The sequence below is a fragment of the Petromyzon marinus genome, chromosome 57 (assembly GCF_048934315.1).
Source record: "Petromyzon marinus isolate PM22_M1 ecotype Great Lakes invasive population chromosome 57, UKy_Petmar_22M1.pri1.0, whole genome shotgun sequence".
NCBI lineage: Eukaryota > Metazoa > Chordata > Hyperoartia > Petromyzontiformes > Petromyzontidae > Petromyzon > Petromyzon marinus.
In genome coordinates, this window is record NC_133723.1 from 1,605,001 (window position 1) to 1,629,000 (window position 24,000).

General features: G+C 49.2%; 1 protein-coding gene across 1 annotated transcript in view; it reads left to right on the top strand.

Moving 5' to 3' along the window:
* The first annotated feature begins 2,383 nt into the window (after nucleotides 1-2,383).
* The window catches only part of LOC142905682 (uncharacterized), an 86,456-nt gene continuing 64,839 nt past the window's right edge, over nucleotides 2,384-24,000 (top strand). The window contains exon 1 of the mRNA XM_076052591.1: nucleotides 2,384-2,493. The gene's annotated coding sequence lies outside the window, so the exon portion shown is untranslated. The remainder of the gene's footprint in view (nucleotides 2,494-24,000) is intronic.

Genomic DNA, 24,000 nt, shown 5'->3' on the forward strand with positions numbered 1-24,000 from the left:
CATTGAGGCGTGAAACCTCGTCAGTAGTGACACCTCGTCATTGAGGCGTGGCACCTCGTCAGTAGTGGCACCTCATCATTGAGGCGTGGCACCTCGTCAGTAGTGGCACCTCATCATTGAGGCGTGACACCTCGTCAGTAGTGGCACCTCATCATTGAGGCGTGACACCTCGTCAGTAGTGACACCTCGTCATTGAGGCGTGACACCTCGTCAGTAGTGACACCTCGTCATTGAGGCGTGACACCTCGTCAGTAGTGGCACCTCGTCAGTAGTGGCACCTCGTCAGTAGTGACACCTCGTCATTGAGGCGTGGCACCTCGTCAGTAGTGACACCTCGTCAGTAGTGGCACCTCGTCATTGAGGCGTGACACCTCGTCAGTAGTGACACCTCGTCATTGAGGCGTGGCACCTCGTCAGGCATCCACTAATCATTGCAATCATCCACGTGGGGAGACCTTCATCGAGCAGTGGATCGTCCTCGACGCCTGATTATACCGATGACGACGATCTATTGCCACCTCTTCGAACATCCACCTCTTTTTAGGCATCCGGACACCTCACCCATACACCTCCCGGAGTCTGTGACACCTCATCACACACCCTCTCAGCGCCCCCCCCTCCCACCTCATTATAAACCAGCAGTGTCACCTCGACAAACATCGTCAATTCACTGCGTGGAGGTCACGTTGCCCCCCCCCTCTCCCCCCCCTCTCTCCTCCCCCTGCCCCCACCCCCCTCTCTCCCCCCCCCCACCCTCTCCCCCCCTCTCTCCTCCCCCCGCCCCCCACCCCCCCCCTCTCTCCCCCCCACCCTCTCCCCCCCCTCTCCTCCCCCCGCCCCCCACCCTCTGCCCCCCCGCGTGGTCGCGATAATGACAGAGTGGGGGCAGAGAGCGAGAGAGAGCGTGAGTGAGGTCCACAGCTCATCGTCTGTCCCCCAGTCTCCCTGTGTCCTGTCTCTGCCTCTCCCAGTGACTCTCTCCCTCCTCCTCCTCCTCCCACTCTCTGTCCCCCTCCCCCAGTCTCCCTCCCAGTCTCCCTCTCCTGTCTCTCTCCCACTCTCTGTCTTCCCCAATCTCCCTCTCAGTCTCTCTCTCCTGTCTCTCTCTGTCTCCTCCAGTCTCCCTCTCAGTCTCTCTCTCCTGTCTCTCTCCCACTCTCTGTCTCCCCCAGTCTCCCTCCCAGTCTCCCTCTCCTGTCTCTCTCCCACTCTCTGTTTCCCCCAATCTCCCTCCCAGTCGATCTCTCCTGTCTCTCTCCCACTCTCTGTCTCCCCCAGTCTCTCTCTCCTGTCTCTCTCCCACTCTCTGTCTCCCCCAGTCTCCCTCCCAGTCGATCTCTCCTGTCTCTCTCCCACTCTCTGTCTCCCCCAGTCTCTCTCTCCTGTCTCTCTCCCACTCTCTGTCTCCCCCAGTCTCCCTCTCAGTCTCGCTCTCCTGTCTCTCTCCCACTCTCTGTCTCCCCCAGTCTCCCTCCCAGTCTCGCTGTCCTGTCTCTCTCCCACTCTCTGTCTCCCCCAGTCTCCCTCTCAGTCTCGCTCTCCTGTCTCTGTCCCACTCTCTGTCTCCCCCAGTCTCCCTCTCAGTCTCGCTCTCCTGTCTCTCTCCCACTCTCTGTCTCCCCCAGTCTCCCTCCCAGTCTCGCTGTCCTGTCTCTCTCCCACTCTCTGTCTCCCCCAGTCTCCCTCCCAGTCTCGCTCTCCTGTCTCTCTCCCACTCTCTGTCTCCCCCAGTCTCCCTCTCAGTCTCGCTGTCCTGTCTCTCTCCCACTCTCTGTCTCCCCCCGTCTCCCTCTCAGTCTCTCTCCCACTCTCTGTCTCCCCCAGTCTCCCTCTCAGTCTCGCTCTCCTGTCTCCCTCTCAGTCTCGCTCTCCTGTCTCTCTCCCACTCTCTGTCTCTCTCCCACTCTCTGTCTCCCCCAGTCTCCCTCTCAGTCTCTCTCCCACTCTCTGTCTCCCCCAGTCTCCCTCTCAGTCTCTCTCCCACTCTCTGTCTCCCCCAGTCTCCCTCTCAGTCTCGCTCTCCTGTCTCTCTCCCACTCTCTGTCTCTCTCCCACTCTCTGTCTCCCCCAATCTCCCTCTCCTCCCACACCTCCCCCTAACCTCTCTCTCTGTCTCTCTCAGTCTCCCTCTCCTCCCACACCTCCCCCACCTCCCCCTAAACTCTCTCTCTCTGCTATCGCCCTACTTGCTCTCCTCGTCTCAGCCACCTCATCTCTCTCGGGCTACCACCCACCACGGATGTCATCGGCCCCGGCATAGTAACGTTCCGTATCGCGCGCTGTTTGCCATGCGCCCCCCGCTACTGGATGCATAAAATCCATTTGCCTGATCCCTAAATCATAGGTGTCATTATCATCACGATCATCAGCAGCAGCATCATCATCATCACGATCATCACGATCATCAGCAGCGACCACCACTCCATCCCGGAGCGAGAGAAGAGGCGGATGAAGTTTGTGGTGCAGTGCTGGTTGTGAGCAGGAAGTTTGAAGGTAAGACACACACATACACGCACATACACGCACATACACGCACATACACGCAAACAATAATTCCCCATATAGGCTTAACAGACTGTTAGGCAAGTGTTGTAAGCGAGTAGCACCTATGAAGGCCGGCACGGCACACGAGTTAGTGAGTGGTTAGCACCACGCCCGGCCGCCTTTGTTTCCCTAGTGGCAGGTACTCATTTGAGGCTGAGTCGACCTAGGGGAGGCCCGGGACCAGTTCAGATAATCGCCACTGGTGTTGGCCGTGAGCGGGAATCGAACCCGGGTCGCCAGGTTCGTAGCGCAGCGCGCTAACCGCTACAATATCGCTCCCCACATAAACACACGCACACAAACACACACACACGCGCACAAACACACACACACGCACACACACACACGCACAAACACACACACACTCACGCACACACACGCACACAAACACACACACGCGCACACACACACGCGCACAAACACACACACACAAACACACACACGCGCGCAAACACAACAACCGCCATTCGCCACTAAATGGCGGTGACGTCACCACGACGCTTGTGCCAGGCTATGTGCACCTTGAGGCCACGTGAAATTTCGAACGCCCGCTGGCAGGAGGTCACGGGGCAGACCCAGGTGCCATGGGTCGACTGACTAAGATGACTGAGATGACTGGCTGATGCACCACCTGTGCCCCCTACTGTGCCAACCTGCTGTCCTTTATCCACCCGGCGCTCCGCTCGTTGTTGTGAGCGTCGCTCCTCCGCCCTCCCTTGTTGTTGGAGGGCGACTACCTCCAACTGCCCAGTAGCGTCCTTCACGAGCCTCCTCCACAGAGACTGATCTTGACACCGCTGGTACCAGTCATCGGCAAGTCCACTCAGCTCCACGTCCTCCTGTACCACATCACTCCATCTCTTCTCTAGCCCGTGCCGCGCCCCGTTTAGCCCCCTCGATCCGGCCGAACAAAAGCTGTTTCGGCATGCGGTGGCTGGGCATGCGGGCTACATGATCCAGCCAACGCAGCCTTGCCTGCCGGAGGAGCTCACCGATGGGACATTGCCCAGATCTTTCAAGGATTTGTGAGCTCCTCACACAATCCAGCCTGGTTAAACCCAGGATGGATCGTAGGCAGGCTAGCCTAAATGTTTATAACCGGCGAAGATGTTCCATTAGGGGGGTCCACGTTTCGCAAGCGTAGAGAAGGGAGGGAATGACCGTGGCCGAGAAGACCTGAAGCTTAGTGCGGAGCGACAGACCAGGTAGCTTCCATACAGCGTTACGCAACTGATGAAAATATATTGTCGCTCGACTGATTCGGAGTGAGACCTCTGCTGTTAAACTGGAGCCGGTCATAAGCACTCCCTTTAAGAGTGTGCTCCTAATCTCAGCTCGTTACCTGTATAAAAGACACCTGGGATCCAGAAATCTTTCTCATTGAGAGGGGGTCAAATACTTATTTCCCTCATTAAAATGCAAATCAATTTATAACATTTTTGACATGCGTTTTTCTGGATTTTGTTGTTGTTGTTCTGTCTCTCACTGTTCAAATAAACCTACCATTAAAATTATAGACTGATCATTTATTTGTCAGTGGGCAAACGTACAAAATCAGCAGAGGATCAAATACTTTTTTCCCTCACTGTATGCACTTTACGTCTAGATTTAAAACGATTTTCTTCGTCTAGATTTAAAACGTTATCCTTCCTCCGCACCTCCGAGTACCACGGTCGAATACGTCCGGTGCGAAAGAAGTTCAATACGTGCAAGCGCTATCTCAACCTCAACCGTGATTTGGGCGTCGCAGTGACGAGATGTTAACTACCTCGCCTGGTGTGCAGGTGGTCGTGATTTCGATCCCAACCCTCACACCTGCTGTAAATGTGGAGTTTGCGAGTGTGTGCGTGTGTCTATCTCTCTTTGTGGTCACGCGGATTTTTCTCTGGGTCCTCCGGTTTTTCCCTCCGCATTTAGAGTCAACATCACTCGCGTTTAGAGTATTTGACTGCTATACATTTCCGTGCGGCGATGATGATGATGATGAACAGCTACTTTGTTGAGCTTTCATTTGTGATAGCCAGCTCAGTGGGGCCTTACCTGGTAAACTCATTATTATTTTTAAAAAAATAGCTGGTACAATTGTAAATGTTGTGGGTTTACTCTCCAACACACAACCGGTTAGTGATGAACTAGTAAGGAATTAAATTTTGATTTAAAGCTTTCGTGACTGCAGTAATTAATATTCTTAGTTTTTTCGGTAAAGTCACGTTGAAGGGAAACAACAAAATAATAAAATATATATAAAACAATAAAAAATTCTCACGACGTTTCGACCATAACCCGTTTGAGTTATGGTCGAAACGTCGTGAGAATTTTTTTATTGTTTTATATATATTTTATTATTTTGTTGTTTCCCTTCAACGTGACTTTACCGAAAAAACTAAGAATATAGTAAGGAATTGTTAACGTAATGAACTCATTACTAAATGGCTGTGTCGGGTGGGGGTGGATTTAATGACATATTCATATTTTACCCGATCTAACCCTCTCCCCAAAAAAAACCCCTCTATCATGGACATAAAAATAAATAGTTTAATCCCTTCAGCTTTGGAGCTTCCGAAGAGATGTTGCGGAGAGTTGTGCCATCACAGCCTTGAGTCTTTCAACGCGAGCGCGCCGGGGAATGCCGCAAGGCGCTCGAGGAGGGGAAATCGCTCACCGACAACCAACCCACGCCCAGGTAGCAATCAGAATCAGGATGAAATATTCATACCGCAGGAGAAATCCGAAGAGCTATGAAGCTCTATTTATTGACAGATGTTCCAGTCAGGGGCACGGGGTCAAAACGTTGCAATAACAATCACAATATGCCAACGACGCCATGGGAGTGCAGAGTATCGGAAAGGTAAAAACATCACTGTAAAATATAGCAATAAAAATTTACTAATGGTTTATTTATTATCTTACAAGGTAAAGCACACTGAGTTATTAACTAATTTTTCAGAAGCGACATGGCCACACATTTTACAACTAAAGTATTTTTTTTATTTTAGCAGGTAAGACACCACTGAGCGGCTATAGAGCACTTGATCAGAATCCACCTGTCGATCACAAATCGGAATCAAGATGTCTTTATACTGGAGGAACCCGATGAGCTATGAGGCTCTTTTTCACAGCTGTCCAGTAAATGATAGCTCAACAAAGTGGCTCATCATCACGTGGAAATGTATAGCAGCCAAAATTACTCTAATCCCTAATCCTGTGACGTTGATACTAAACGAGGAGTGAAAAACTGGAGGGCCCAAGACAAAAACTCCACGCGACCACGGGAGAGAGACAGAGAGAGACAGAGAGACACAAACTCCAAATATACAGCAGCAGCAGCAAGCGTCAGGGTCAGGATTGAACCCACAACCTCCTACATATCAGGCGAGGTAGTTAACATCTCCTAGCCACCGTGATGATGATGATGAGAGAGAGACGCACAAACTCCAAATATACAGCAGCAGCAGGCGTCAGGGTCAGGATTGAACCCACAACCTCCTACATATCAGGCGAGGTAGTTAACATCTCATAGCCACCGTGATGATGATGATGAGAGAGAGACACACAAACTCCGAATATACAGCAGCAGCAGGCATCAGGGTCGGGATCGAACCAAAGATCTCCTGCAAACCAGGCGAGGTAGTTAACATCTCCTAGCCACCGTGGCGCCGATTGTGGGTAGCAACCTACTTGATGTACTGTCATCTTGTACCGCCACGTGGATGTTCTCGCGTGTGCTGTGATCTCTGAGCGATCCGCCAACCCCGATTACTCCCTCCACGGTACCCATCTCGCCCCAGCAACACCCGGTGATTCCCACCTTGTGGCTCTCCCTTACGATATTATGAAGCCACTGGAACTTTGTACCTAAAAACAAAGATTAGTTTGACGAATTAATTTCTTGAGAACAGTTTTTTTCGTGTTTAGTTTGTTGTACTTGACCCGCAAGTTCGATTAACACCGTTTGCTACGTCGGGTGCGAAAGAAGTTCAACATACATACTGCACACAGACTCAACACTGCACGCAGACTCAACACTGCCCATAGACTCAACACTGCACACAGACTCAACACTGCCCATAGACTCAACACTGCACACAGACTCAACACTGCCCATAGACTCAACACTGCATCATAGACTCACACTGCCCATAGACTCACACTGCCCATAGACTCAACACTGCACACAGACTCAACACTGCACGCAGACTCAACACTGCACACAGACTCAACACTGCCCATAGACTCAACACTGCACACAGACTCAACACTGCCCATAGACTCACACTGCCCATAGACTCAACACTGCACACAGACTCAACACTGCACGCAGACTCAACACTGCACACAGACTCAACACTGACCATAGACTCAACACTGCCCACAGACTCAACACTGCACACAGACTCAACACTGCACACAGACTCACACTGCACACAGACTCAACACTGCCCACAGACTCAACACTGCCCACAGACTCAACACTGCCCATAGACTCAACACTGCCCACAGACTCAACACTGCCCACAGACTCAACACTGCCCACAGACTCAATACTGTCCATAGATTCAAGACTGCTCATAGACTCAACACTACCCATAGACTCATCAGTACCCATACACTAACACTACCCATAGACTCAACATTGCTCAAAGACTAAACATTACCTATAGAATAAACATTGCCCATAGACTCAAAACTGCCCATAGACTCAACACTGCCCATATAATTAACACTGCCCATGGACTTAACACTTCCCATAGACTCAACACTGCCCATAAACTCAGCACTAGCCATAGACTCAAAACTGCCCGTAGACTCAAAACTGCCCATAGACTCAACACTGCCCATAGACTCAACACTGCCCATAAACTAAAAACTGCCCATAGACTCAACACTGCCCATAGACTCAACACTGCCCATAAACTAAAAACTGCCCATAGACTCAACACTGCCCATAGACTCAACACTGCCCATAAACTAAAAACTGCCCATGGACTCAACACTGCCCATAGACTCAACACTGCCCATAAACTAAAAACTGCCCATAGACTCAACACTGCCCATAGACTCAACACTGCCCATAAACTAAAAACTGCCCATGGACTCAACACTACCCATAGACTCAACACTAACCATATATCTTCTTGGTTCTTTCGGTAAAGTCACGTAGAATGAAAATAAAATAATAAAATAATAAAAATAAAACATAATAAAATAAAATCCTCACGACGTGTCGGCCACAACACAAGTAGCCTTCTTCAGGTGAAGGAACAGAACTGTCGGGACGACAGCGCTAAGCTTCGCAGCGTCTTTTAAGCTAGGTGGGAGGAACAGAGCACCTTGACAAAGGAGATTACATATCAACAGGAGAATTTAGCGGTGAAATAGCTATGTTAAAGTGTTGGAATAGCAGGGTGTTAAATTCAGAAATTAGCATGGAACTGGGAGATTAGCATGATGTTAATGTGAGGGATTACAATGTAACTGGTCACGGAAGTAACTATGTTATAGACTCAACACTGCCCATCGACTCAACACTGCCCACAGACTCAACACTGCCCATAGACTGCACACTGCCCATAGACTCAACACTGCCCATAGACTCAACACTGCACATAGACTCAACACTCCCTATAGACTCAACATTGCCCATAGACTCAACACTACCAATAGACTCAACACTACCCATAGACTCAACACTACCCATATACTCAACACTGCCCGTAGATTTTTGATTTGAAGCTTTCGTGACTGCAGTGATTCATATTCTTGGTTCTTTCGGTAAAGTCACGTTGAAGGGAAACAATAAAATAATAAAATATATAAATCAATAAAATTCTCACGACGTTTCGACTGCAACACAAGCAGTCATCATCAGGTGTGAAAACCAACGGCAATAACATTTGAAAGAAGTGGCGGTTTGTATTTATTCATTTTTAAACGTTAGCACCACGGATAGCGATTTGACAGTTTGTTTAGATGGACGAGTCCATCTATGTTCGGAAAAGAGGAGGGGAGAGAGGAAAAATGTATGTATGCTGTCTGAAAGCCACCGTAAGCGTGAACAATCAATTAAGACCCGAAATAGTTTATCAAATCCTTCCAATGATTGATAAGCCAGAATCCATCTTCTTGGTTCAATTGTCTCTGTGTTTGTATATGTGGATAGCCTCATGAACGAATCTCTCAGGGTAGCCAGATGGCTTGCAAAGAACCTCTGTCTTGGAGAAGTCAATGTCATGTGAGCCTACTGAATTATAACAATGATCTGCCACGGCCGAGGTGTTGGTCCTACCGTGTTTAAGGTCTGCTTTGTGTTCACGAATGCGGTCCGAGACATGTCGTTTGGTTTCTACAATGTAACTACTACCACAGAGGCAACATAGTTTGTATACATCAGGGTACTGTATGTTCGGAATCACATCTTTTACAGACTACCCATAGACTACCAATAGACTCAACACAGCCCATAGACTCAACACTACCAATAGACTCAACACTGCCCATAGACTAAAAAACTGCCCATAGACTCAACACTACCCTTTAGACTCAACACTGCCCATAGACTCAACACTACCCATAGACTCAACACTCCAAATAGACTCAACACTCATAGAAGACTCAACACTCCCCAAAAACTCAACACTGCCCATAGACTCAACACTGCCCATAGACTCAACACTGCTCAACGACTCAACACTGCCCATAGACTCAACACTGCCCATAGACTCTACACTGCCCATAGACTCAGCACTGCCCATATAACAACACTGCCCATAAACTCAACACTACCCATAGACTCTACACTACCCATAGACTCAACACTGCCCATAGGCTCAACACTACCCATAGACTCAACACTGCCCATAGACTCAACACTACCCATATACTCAACACTGCCCACAAACTCTACACTGCCCATAGACTCAACACTACTCATATACTTAACACTGCCCATAGACTAACACTAACCATTGACTTAATACTGCCCATAGACGAACACTACTCATAGGCTCAACACTGCCCATAGACTCAACACTGCCCATAGACTCAACACTACCCATAGACTCAACACTCCAAATAGACTCAACACTCATAGAAGACTCAACACTCCCCATAAACTCAACACTGCCCATAGACTCAACACTGCCCATAGACTCAACACTGCTCAACGACTCAACACTGCCCATAGACTCAACACTGCCCATAGACTCTATACTGCCCATAGACTCAGCACTGCCCATATAACAACACTGCCCATAAACTCAACACTACCCATAGACTCTACACTACCCATAGACTCAACACTGCCCATAGGCTCAACACTAGCCATAGACTCAACACTGCCCATAGACTCAACACTACCCATATACTCAACACTGCCCACAAACTCTACACTGCCCATAGACTCAACACTACTCATATACTTAACACTGCCCATAGACTAACACTAACCATTGACTTAATACTGCCCATAAACGAACACTACTCATAGGCTCAACACTGCCCATAGACTCAACACTGCACAAAGAATCAACACTACCCATAGACTCAACACTCCCCATAGACTCAACACTCCCCACAGACTCAACACTGCCCGTAGACTAACACTGCCCATAGACTCAACACTGCCCATAGACTCAACACTCCCCATAGACTCAACACTACCCATAGACTCAACACTGCCCATAGGCTCAACACTGCCCATAGACTCAACACTGCCCATAGACTCAACACTGCCCACAGATTCAACACTCCCCATAGACTCAACACTGCCCTAGACTCAACACTGCACAATGACTCAACACTGCTCATAGACTAACACAAACCAAAGATTTAAAGCTTTCGTGACTGCAGGGATTCATATTCTTGGTTCTTTCGGTAAAGTCACGTAGAAGGGAAACAATAAAATAATAAAAATATAAAAGCAATACAATTCTCACGACGTTTCGACTGCAACACAAGCAATCACCATCAGGTGTCTATACGAGTCTATGGGTCTCTGTGTGAGTCTATGGGCCTCTATGTGAGTCTATGGGTCTCTGTGTGAGTCTATGGGTCTCTGTGTGAGTCTATTGGCCTCTATGTGAGTCTATGGGTCTCTGTGTGAGTCTATGGGCCTCTATGTGAGTCTATGGGTCTCTGTGTGAGTCTATGGGCCTCTATGTGAGTCTATGGGCCTCTACGTGAGTCTATGAGTCTCTGTGTGAGTCTATGGGCCTCTATGTGAGTCTATGGGCCTCTATGTGAGTCTATGGGTCTCCGTGTGAGTCTATGGGCCTCTATGTGAGTATATGGGTCTCTGCATTAGTCTATGGGTCTCTGTGTGAGTCTATCAGTCTCTGCATTAGTCTATGGGTCTCTGTGTGAGTCTATGGGCCTCTATGTGAGTCTATGGGTCTCTGTGTGAGTCTATGGGTCTCTGTGTGAGTCGATGGGCCTCTATGTGAGTCTATGGGCCTCTATGTGAGTCTGTGGGTCTCTGTGTGAGTCTATAGGTCTCTGTGTGAGTGTATGGGTCTCTGCGTTAGTCTATGGGTCTCTATGTGAGTCTATGGGCCTCTATGGGATTCTATGGGTCTCTTTGTGAGTCTATGGGTCTCTGTGTGAGTCTATGGGTCTCTATGTGAGTCTATGGGTCTCTGTGTGAGTCTATGGGTCTCTATGTGAGTCTATAGGTCTCTATGTGAGTTTATGGGTCTCTGTGTGAGTCTATGGGTCTCTATGTGAGTCTATGGTTCCCTATGTGAGTCTATGGGTCTCTATGTGAGTCTATGGGTCTCTGTGTGAGTCTATGGGTCTCTATGCGAGTCCATGGATTTCTATTCGAGTCTATGGGTATCTGTGTGAGTCTATGGGCCTCTATGTGAGTCAATGGGTCTCTGTGTGAGTCTATGGGCCTCTATGTGAGTCTATGGGCCTCTATGTGAGTCTATGGGTCTCTGTGTGAGTCTATGGGTCTCTGTGTGAGTCTATAGGTCTCTGCATTAGTCTATGGGTCTCTGTGTGAGTGTATGGGTCTCTGCGTTAGTCTCTATGTCTCTATGTGAGTCTATGGGTCTCTATGGGATTCTATGGGTCTCTGTGTGAGTCTATAGGTCTCTATGTGAGTCTATAGGTCTCTATGTGAGTTTATGGGTCTCTGTGTGAGTCTATGGGTCTCTATGTGAGTCTATGGGTCTCTGTGTGAGTGTATGGGTCTCTGCGTTAGTCTCTATGTCTCTATGTGAGTCTATGGGTCTCTATGGGATTCTATGGGTCTCTGTGTGAGTCTATAGGTCTCTGTGTGAGTCTATAGGTCTCTATGTGAGTTTATGGGTCTCTGTGTGAGTCTATGGGTCTCTGTGTGAGTTTATGGGTCTCTGTGTGAGTCTATGGGTCTCTATGTGAGTTTATGGGTCTCTGTGTGAGTCTATGGGTCTCTATGTGAGTTTATGGGTCTCTGTGTGAGTCTATGGGTCTCTATGTGAGTCTATCGGTCTCTATGTGAGTCCACACGCTGGGACGAGTCACGCGCCACCACCTCCTGCTGCTGCTGCTGAGCCAGCAACGCCGCCTGACCTTAGTTGAGACCCCGTGCCTGGGGTTGTTACTCGGCAAGTCACCAGAGTCTCGGGACGCGTGTGGGTGACGGGGGGGTGACGTCACTACTCGGGATGAGTCTAGGCCTTTGTTTCACTGGAAGGCCGCGGGACCAATGTGGATGTCACGGCCGATAGAACCCCATCATCTACCCCCCACCGACTCAGCTGTCCCTCCCCCCTCATTCTACCGGTCTCTATGCAAGCCTATGGGTCTCTATGTGAATCTATAGATGTCTGTGCGAGTCTGTGAGCTTCTATGCAAGTCTATGGGTCTCAGTGTGAATCTATAGATCTCTGTGCGAGTCTGTGGGTTTCTATGCAAGTCTATGGGTCTCAGTGTGAATCTATAGATCTCTGTGCGAGTCTGTGAGTTTCTATGCAAGTCTATGGGTCTCAGTGTGAGTCTATAGATCTCTGTGCGAGTCTGTGGGTTTCTATGAAAGTCTATGGGTCTCAGTGTGAGTCTATAGATCTCTGTGCGAGTCTGTGGGTTTCTATGAAAGTCTATGGGTCTCAGTGTGAGTCTATAGATCTCTGTGCGAGTCTGTGGGTTTCTATGAAAGTCTATGGGTCTCAGTGTGAGTCTATAGATCTCTGTGCGAGTCTGTGGGTTTCTATGCGAGTCTCTGGGTCTCTATGAGTCTCTATGCGACTCTATGTGTCTCTGTGTGAGTTGTAGCAGCAGTAGTAGTCGTGGTGTTGGTAATAACACTGCGCGTCGCCTGCATCGCCGTGGACGTTAAGGATCCCGTGACGGCGTTTGCAAGAGTGATGGCAGCGCAACTCGTTTAATTTTTGTTGTTGCGATATGTGAAAGCTGCACCCGAAAATTCTCACAACTCAGTTCCGAATTATCACAACTCAGCAGCATCAGCAGCATCATCAGCAGCATCAACAGCATCAGCAGCATCAGCATCATCAGCAGCATCAGCAGCATCAGCAGCTTCAGCAGCATCAGCATCATCATCAGCATCATCAGCATCAACATCATCAGCATCAGCAGCATCAGCAGCTTCAGCAGCATCAACATCATCAGCATCAGCAGCATCATCAGCATCATCAGCATCAACATCATCAGCATCAGCAGCATCAGCATCATCAGCATCAGCAGCATCAGTAGCATCATCAGCAGCATCAGCAGCATCAACATCATCAGCAGCATCAGTAGCATCAACATCATCAGCAGCAGCATCAGCATCAGCAGCATCAACATCAGCAGCAGAATCAGCATCATCAGCAGGAAAAGCAGGAACAACATCATCAGCAGCATCAGCAGCATCAGTAGCATCAACAGCAGCATCAGCATCAGCGGCATCAGTAGCATCAACATCATCAGCATCAGCAGCATCATCAGCAGCATCAGCAGCATCAACATCAGCAGCAGCATCAGCGTCATCAGTAGCATCAATATCAGCAGCATCAGCAGCATCAGTAGCATCAACAGCAGCATCAGCAGCATCAGTAGCATCAACATCATCAGCATCAGCAGCATCATCAGCAGCATCAGCAGCATCAACATCAGCAGCAGCATCAGCATCATCAGTAGCATCAACATCAGCAGCATCAGCAACATCAGCAGCAGCATCAGCATCATCAGCAGCATCAATATCATCAGCATCATCAGTAGCATCAACATCAGCAGCAGCATCAGCATCATCAGTAGCATCAACATCAGCAGCATCATCAGCATCAGCAACATCAGCAGCATCAGCATCAGCAGCATCAGCATCCACCTCCTCCTCATCCTACTCGTCGTCCTCCACCTCCTCTTCCACCTCCTCCACCCCTCTTCCTCCACCTCCTCCTCCACCTCCTCCTCTACCTCCTCCACCTGTTCCTCCCCCTCCTCCTCCTGCCGCCAGGTCGCCACTGCTGCTCGTGCGAGCGAGGGGCTTCAGAACGAGCCGTGGTTAAGTCGAGGTCGCTGATCTTCGTCTCGTGTTTGCCAGATTGTTTGTGTGCGTGAGGAGGGGGGGGGGGGATCTTGAGGGTGCCCTCGGTCACCCTCCAAACAGGCGTGACTGGGGGGGGGTCCCTTAGGGGCAATTGGGGGGTAGTTAAGGGGGTGATGGTATGGGTGGTGGGGGTGAGTGGTGGCTTTGGAGAGAGAAGACATTTCATGGAGTTGCTACATCCGCGTGATAATTGATTTTGGGCAAATCTCGCGGTTCTGGCCGAGGGGGGGGGGGGGCGGTGAGGTGGGGGGCTCCGTGCCGCAAAGAGGATGGGGGGGGGGGGAGATGGGAACAATCGCGTCTACAATGGTGCCCTCTATCTGCCCAGCGGGGGCCTCGCGCAGTTGAAGGCGCTCCACTCAGGAGGGGCCTGCCGCTGAGAGAGAGATGCACAGACTCACACAGAGACACAGAGAGCTCCATAGAGACCCATAGACTCACAAAGAGACCCACAGATTTACACAGTGACACAGAGAGGTACATAGAGACCCACAGATTTACACAGTGACACAGAGAGGTACATAGAGACCCATAGACTCACAAACAGACCACAGATTCACACAGAGACACAGAGAGCTCCATAGAGACCCATAGACTCACATGGAGACCCACAGATTCACAGTGACACAGAGAGCTCCATAGAGACCCATAGACTCACATGGAGACCCACATATTCACACAGTGACACAGAGAGATACATAGAGACCCATAGACTCACAAACAGACCACATATTCACACAGAGACACAGAGATATACGTAGATAACCATAGGCTCAAATAAAGACCCACAGACTCACACAGAGACACAGAGATATACGTAGATAACCATAGGCTCAAATAAAGACCCACAGACTCACACAGAGACACAGAGAGATACATAGAGACCCACAAACTCACATAGAAACCCACAGACTCGCACAGAGACAGAGATATACATAGAGACCCACAAACTCACATAGAAACCCACAGACTCGCACAGAGACACAGAGAGATACGTGGAGATGCACGGACTCACATAGGGACCGGCAGACTCACACAGAGACCCATAGACTCACACACAGAGAAATACATAGAGAGACTTAGACTCACACAGAGAGATACATAGAGACCCACAGACTCACATAGAGACACACAGACTCACACAGAAACACAGAGAGATACATAGAGACCCACAAACTCACATAGAAACCCACAGACTCGCACAGAGACACAGAGATATACATAGAGACCCACAGACTCACATAGAAACCCACAGACTCGCACAGAGACACAGAGAGATACATAGAGACCCACAAACTCACGTAGAAACCCACAGACTCACGCAGAGTCACAGAGAGATACAAAGAGACCCACAGACTCACATAGGGACCCGCAGACTCACACAGAGACCCATAGACTCACACAGAGACCCATAGACTCACACACAGAGAAATACATAGAGAGCCTTAGACTCACATAGAGACACAGATAGATAGTGACCCATTCACACAGAGACTGAGAGAGATAAATAGAGACACATAGACTCACATAAAGACCCATAGACTCACACAGAGACACATAGACTGACCTAGAGACCCATAGACTTACCTAAAGTCCTATAGACTCACACACAGACCCATAGACTCACACATAGACCCATAGACTCACACTAAAAGAAATACATAGAGACCCATATACTCAAACGGATACCCACAGAATCACTTAATGAGACACAGATATTGAGATACTTAGAGACCCATAGACTCATTTGGAGACCCACAAACTCACACAGAGACAGAGAGAGATATGTAGAGACTCGTAGACGCCCATAGAGACACATAGGCTCACACAGAGACACATAGACTCACCTAGAGACCCACAGACTCACCTCGAGACCCATAGACTCAAAGCGAGACCCATATACTCAAACAGAGACACAGAGAGATCAATAAAGACCCATTCATGCACACAAGACCCATAGACTCACACAAAAATGCATAGACTCACACAGATACACGGATAAATACATAAAAACCCATAGACTCAGACAGAGACCCATAGACTCACACCGAGACCCATTGACTTACGTAGAAACCTATAGACTCACACAGAGAGCCAGAGACTCACACAGAGATCCATAGAATCACACAGAGACCCATAGACTCACACAGAGACCCATAGACTCACATTTAGAGAAATACATAGAGACCTATATACTCACATGGAGACCTATAGATTCACTTAAAGAGACACAGATATTGAGATACTTAGAGACCCATAGACTCACTTGGAGACCCACAGACTCACACATAGACAGGGAGAGATACATAGAGACCCATAGAGACCCATAGACACAAACAGAGACCCACAGACTCACACAGAGACAGAGAGAGATACATAGAGACACATACAGACCCAGACACAAACAGAGACCCATAGACTCACTTGGAGACCCACAGACTCACACAGAGACAGAGAGAGATACATAGAGACCCATAGAGACCCATAGACACAAACAGAGACCCATAGACTCACACTGAGACACCTAGACTCACTTGGAGACCCACAGCTCACACCGAGACAGAGAGAGATACATAGAGACCCATAGAGACCCATAGACACAAACAGAGACCCATAGACTCACACTGAGACACATAGACTCACTTGGAGACCCACAGACTCACACAGAGACAGAGAGAGATACATAGAGACCCATAGACCCACACAAAGACCCATAGACTCATACAGAATGCATAGACTCACACAGAGACATTGAGAAATACATAGAAACACATAGACTCATACAGGGACTCATAGACTCAGACAGATACTCATAGACTCACATAGAGACCAATAGACTCACACAGAGACCCATAGACTAACAAAGCGACCCATAGACTCACACAGAGGCGCATATACTCATACAGAGACACAGAGCGAGTTACATCGAGACACATTGACTCATACAGAGACACAGAGAGATACATAGAGACCCACAAACTTACACAGAGACCCATAGATGCACACAGAGGCCATTAGACTCAACTAAAGACACATAGACTCACCCAGAAACCCATGGACTCACCTAGAAACCCATAGACTCCCACAGAGACCCACAAATGTACATTGAGACCCAAGGACTGACCTAAAGACCCATGGACTCACCTAGAGGCCCATAGACTCCCACAGAGACACACAAATGTACATAGAGACCCAAGGACTCACCTAGAGACCCATGGACTCACCTAGAGACCCATAGACTCCCACAGAGACCCACAAATGTACATAGAGACCCAAGGACTCACATAGAGACCCATAAACTCACCTAGAGACCCATAGACTCCCACAGAGACCCACAAACGTACATAGAGACTCAAGGACTCACCTAGAGACCCATGGACTCACCTAGAGACCCATAGACTCCCACAGAGACCCACAAATGTACATAGAGACCCAAGGACTCACATAGAGACCCAAGGACTCACATAGAGACCCATAGACGCACATAGAAGATCCCCGCCTTGCGCGCCAGGCAACGCACACTCTCTCACGGTGGCAAGATGTTACCCTCCTCGCCTGGTATGCAGGAGTCCATGGGTTCGATCCCAACCCTGATGTGTGCTCTATATTTAGAGTTTGCGTGTCTCTCTATCTCCCCGTGGTCACTTGGATTTTTTTTCCGGGTCCTCTGGTTTTCCCCCTGCACATTTAGAATTAAAATCACGCGGGTATCTGACTGCTTGATTTACATTTCCTACCGCTTTGTTGAGCTATCAACTGTGATAGCCAGGGCCGCTTGTACAGAAGAGCTACATCGCAGCTCATTTGGGCCTTACCTGGGCAAATAAAAAAAATTTGGTTTGAAAATATTTGTAGTTCGTATCCCCTGCCATGGGTGTTTTTGTTATTACTACTACACGCTTTCTATTAACTCACTGTCTGTGGTATCATCAAATATGGTAACTCAAATTTAACCCACTTCTCAATGTGGTATCGACTGCAAACTTGGTATGCTTATGTAAAACTGGTGACAAAAATATAGATTTTTTTTAATATAGATTTTTTAAACATTATTTTTTATATGTTATGTTTCGGCTTGGGTCTAATTGTCCACGGTAAACTCACGTTGGCTGTAAATCACCACGGGCCCCTTACGGTGTGGCAAGCTTCGGGGCCACTTCCTGGAGTGGTGGAGTTCTTCCATTACGAGTTTGGTACATTTCATTAAAGCGTGTTTTTAAAAAAGTATTTTTAAATATAACTTATTTCCTGCAAAGCTACTCTCTGTCTCGAGGCCGGCTGCGTGACAGCGCAACTGAAATAAACATTGGGGATGAATGCGAGGAGTTCGAGTGCGCTCGCATTGATGTTTTAACGTCTCAAAGGGCGTGGAGATGTAATCAGGGGAAGACGCGACCAAGTGATCGCATTTCTTACTCAAGTTTTTAGCGTTGTGTTAAGGATGTATATGGAAACGTCCGGTTAACTTCATAATTTGGACTATTAATCATTACTCATCCTAATAATAACTTGCCGCCCTTTGTAAATCCACTGCTGGATGAAGGCCTCGCCGTGCCGTGTCGGTCATGGGGGGGGCTTTTTTTACCATACTTCCCCGCGCTGGTCCGTGCCAGGTTGGTGGCGGTGGGTGAGTGAGAGCCGCAGATCATCGCTCACCGGCGATCTTAGCCCTGGCTGGGAATTGAACCCGCCCGCCGTGGGGTTCACGGCGGGCGGTGAGCAAATTCCCGTCGCCATCGTCACGGTCGTCATCATCAGCAGCAGCCACTATCTATACACTGCTGTGTGAGAGGCCCTCCCTTGTCGGTTCGACAATCCGAATGTCCCCTCCTCGCTCCCATCTCTGCGTCAGACTTCCACCTCATTCACCACCTCCACCACCTACTCCACCACCGCCTCCACCACCTCTTCAACCTCCTTCACCTCCTCCACCATCTCCTTCACCATCTCCACCACCTCCACCACCTCCTTCACCACCTCATTCACCACCTCCACCACCTCCTTCACCACCGCCTCCACCAACTCCTCCACCACCTCCTCCACCACGTCTTCAACCTCCTACTCCTCCTCCACCTCCATCCACCACCCCTCCTCTACCTCCTCCACTACCTCCTCCACCATCTCCTCCTGCACCCCCTCCACTTCCGCGTCCACCCCTTCCTCCACCTTCTTTTCCACCACCTCCTCCACCACCCCCTCCTCTACCTCTTCCACCAGCTCCACCTCCTCCACCACCTGCTACTCCACCCCCTCCTCCTGCACCAACCCCTCAACCTCTCCACCTCCTCCACCTCCATCCCCCACCACCTCACGCTTTAACGTCGCCATTTTCTTCGTTTCGCGACCCCGCTACGTGGGTGGCGTTTGGCAAAGAAAAAAAAATCCCTCGCAGAAAAAAACCGACAAAAATCCCGAACAAGAAACCGGAGAAATTTGCGCGGCTGAGATAACGACGAGGACGAGGACGAGGACGATGACGACGACGACGACGACGATGATGACGACGACGACGACGACGATGATGACGACGACGACGAGGACGAGGACGACGACGAGGACGAGGACGACGACGAGGACGATGATGACGACGACGACGATGATGACGACGACGACGAGGACGAGGACGACGACGAGGACGATGATGACGATGACGACGCCACCGCTGCCACCGTCCGGTTGGCGCCGTTCTCAGCACCCCTCCCCCCCCCTCTCACAGCAGTGGGGACCACCACGGGGACCCACAAAGAGGAAGGGGAATCGCCCCCCCCTCAACCCCCCCTCGAACCCCCCCTCGAACCCCCCCCCTCGAACCCCCCCTCAACCCCCCCAACCGCCTCCCTCGAACACCCCCACCCCGCAGTCCCCCCCAACCCCCCCTAACAATCCCCCCCAGCCCCCACCCCGCAGTCCCCCCCAACCCCCCCTAACAATCCCCCCCAGCCCCCACCCCGCAGTCCCCCCCAACCCCCCCTAACAATCCCCCCCAGCCCCCACCCCGCAGTCCCCCCCAACCCCCCCTAACAATCCCCCCCAGCCCCCACCCGCAGTCCCCCCAACCCCCCCTAACAATCCCCCCCACCCGCCCTTGGAACCCCCTTCACCCCCCCCCCCTTGAACCCCCCCTCGAACCCCTTTAACCCACAACTCCCCCACCCCGCCCCTCCCCCACCCGCCCCTCCCCCACCCCGCCTCTCCCCCACCACCTCCAGTGCTGCGCTCCCAAACCGGGCCCCAACTGCGCCTTGCGTGTGTGTGTGGGGGGGGCATCGCGACCACGGTCTATCCACTGCTGGCTGAGAGCCTGAAAGCCCAGGACGTCGTCGCCATCATCGTCATCAATCATCGGGGGGGTTAGGGGTAAGGATGGGGAATGGGGGGCGGGGTTTGGGGGGGATACACCGGGGTGGGGGGGGGGGTCTTCTTCATCGCCTGGTGAGGCTGTAGCTGATGGAGATGTTGTCATCACCAGCGAGTCGTGGTGCTGGCATCGTTAATGTTGTCGTGCGTTTTACTCTCCAGTGCTTAACTAGCGACGAAGTGGCCACGTTTTGTTAACGTGACCAACCCCCTTCACTAATTCGGCTGTGTGTCGGGTGGTGGTGGTGGCTGGCTCTAACGACGACACATTTGATGTTAACGCGATCTAACCCAACAAACAAACCTCGATAATGGATCATCGATCATCATCATTATCATCATCGTCGCCGGCGTCTCTCGCTAGTCTCGCGATTTATGATGAGGTCGCGCGTGCAAAGTGCTCATCGCAAAATGATCCGCGATCACCTCGCTGATCCGAGCGTGAACCTCCATCACGCGCCACCACTCCGCTGGTCATCCTCGTGGCAGCAACAGCAGCAGCAGCGGCGGTGGTCACGGCGCATCGCGCAGCGCTTTAAGACGCGTTTCTACGGCCGTCTGGAACGCTCTGCTCTTATCGATATTGGGAAGCCACTGGAGTTATGCGCTTTTAAATCATCTAGATCCCCGCTAAACACTACACTACACACTACACTACTATACACACTACACTACTTCGCACTGCACTACTAAACACTACACTATACACTACACTATTATACACTACACCACTATACACACTACACTACTGCACACTACACTACTTCGCACTACACTACTAAACACTACACTATACACTACACTATCATACACATACACCACTATACACACTACACTACTACACACTACGCTACTATACACACTACTATACACTACACTACTATACACACTACACTACTTCGCACTACACTACTAAACACTACACTATACACTACACTATTATACAGTACACCACTATACACACTACACTACTACACACTACGCTACTATACACACTACACTACTACGCACTACACTACCATACGCTACACTACACTATTTTACACTACACGACTATACACACTACACTACTATACACTACACTACTATACACACACTACACTACTACACACTACACTCATTCTCTCCAAACTACACTACTATACACTACACTATACACTACTATACACACGACACTACTATACACTACACTCTCATACACTACTATACACTACACTATACAATACACTATTATACACTACACTACTATACACTACTACACACTACACTATACACTATAATATACACTACCCTACTATACACTACACTGTACACTACACTACTATACACTACACGATACACTATAATATACACTACCCTACTATACACTACACTATTACAGTGAGGGAAAAAAGTAGTTGATCCCCTGCTGATTTTGTACGTTTGCCCACTGACAAAGAAATGATCAGTCTATAATTTTAATGGTAGGTTTATTTGAACAGTGAGAGACAGAATAACAACAACAAAATACAGAAAAACGCATGTCAAACTGTTATAAATTGATTTGCATTTTAATGAGGGAAATAAGTATTTGACCCCTCTGCAAAACATGACAGTACTTGGTGGCAAAACCCTTGTTGGCAATCACAGAGGTCAGACGTTTCTTGTAGTTGGCCACCAGGTTTGCACACATCTCAGGAGGGATTTTGTCCCACTCCTCTTTGCAGATCTTCTCCAAGTCATTAAGGTTTCGAGGCTGACGTTTGGCAACTCGAACCTTCAGCTCCCTCCACAGATTTTCTATGGGATTAAGGTCTGGAGACTGGCTAGGCCACTCCAGGACCTTGATGTGCTAAAAACATGCAAATTTCTGACTTTAACATCCTGCTAATCTATCACATTAACACAGCTACTTCCATGCTAAATTCTTCTGTTGATATGTAAACTCCTTTGTCAAGGCGCTCTGCTCCTCCCACCCAGCTTAAAAGACGCTGCCAAGCCTGGCAGTGTTCACTGAAGCGTTGTCTTCCCGACAGCTCTGTTTCTTCACCTGAGGAAGGCTACTTGTGTTGTGGCCGAAACGTCGTGAGAATTTAATTTTATTATGTTTTATTTTTATTATTTTATTATTTCCCTTCTACGTGGTGGTGACTTTACCGAAAGAACCAAGAAGATGAATCCCTGCAGTCACGAAAGCTTTAAATCGAAATCTATGGGCAGTGTTGAGTCTATGGGCAGTGTTGAGTATATGGGTAGTGTTGAGTCTATGGGTAGTGTTGAGTCTATGGGTAGTGTTGAGTCTATGGGCAGTGTTGAGTCTATGGGTAGTGTTGAGTCTATGGGTAGTGTTGAGTCTATGGGCAGTGTTGAGTCTATGGGCAGTGTTGAGTCTATGGGTAGTGTTGAGTCTATGGGTAGTGTTGAGTCTATGGGTAGTGTTGAGTCTATGGGCAGTGTTGAGTCTATGGGTAGTGTTGAGTCTATGGGTAGTGTTGAGTCTATGGGTAGTGTTGAGTCTATGGGTAGTGTTGAGTCTATGGGCAGTGTTGGGTCTATGGGCAGTGTTGAGTCTATGGGCAGTATTGAGTCTATGGGTAGGGTTGAGTCTATGGGTAGTGTTGGGTCTATGGGCAATGTTGAGTCTATGGGCAGCGTTGAGTCTATGGGCAGTGGTGAGTTTATCGGTAGTGTTGAGTCTGTGGGTAGTGTTGAGTCTATGGGTAGTGTTGAGTCTATGGGTAGTGTTGAGTCTATGGGTAGTGTTGAGTCTATGGGTAGTGTTGAGTCTATGGGTAGTCTTGAGTCTATGGGCAGTGTTGAGTCTATGGGTAGTGTTGAGTCTATGGGCAGTGTTGAGTCTATGGGCAGCGTTGAGTCTATAGGCAGTGTTGAGTTTATCGGTAGTGTTGAGTCTATGGGTAGTGTTGAGTCTATGGGCAGTGTTGAGTCTATGGGTAGTGTTGAGTCTATGGGTAATGTTGAGTCTATGGGCAGTGTTGAGTCTATGGGTAGTGTTGAGTTTATCGGTAGTGTTGAGTCTATGGGTAGTGTTGAGTCTATGGGTAGTGTTGAGTCTATGGGCAGTGTTGGGTCTATGGGCAGTGTTGAGTCTATGGGCAGTATTGAGTCTATGGGTAGGGTTGAGTCTATGGGTAGTGTTGAGTCTATGGGCAGTGTTGAGTCTATGGGTAGTGTTGAGTCTATGAGTAGTGTTGAGTCTATGGGTAGTGTTGAGTCTATGGGTAGTGTTGAGTCTATGGGCAGTATTGAGTCTATGGGTAGGGTTGAGTCTATGGGTAGTGTTGGGTCTATGGGCAGTGTTGAGTCTATGGGCAGCGTTGAGACTATGGGCAGTGTTAGTCTTTGAGCAGTATGAATGTTGAACTTCTTTTGCACCGTACGTAGATAGCCGTGCTAATCGGATGTGCGGAGGAAGAACAACAAACTCAGCACAAACAGCAATTATTTGTGTATCTATGTGTGCGATAGCGTGTGTGTCTCTGTGTGTGTCTCTGTGTGTGTCTCTGTGTGTCTCTGTGTGCGATAGTGTGTGTGTCTCTGTGTGTGTCTCTGTGTCTGTGTGTGTCTCT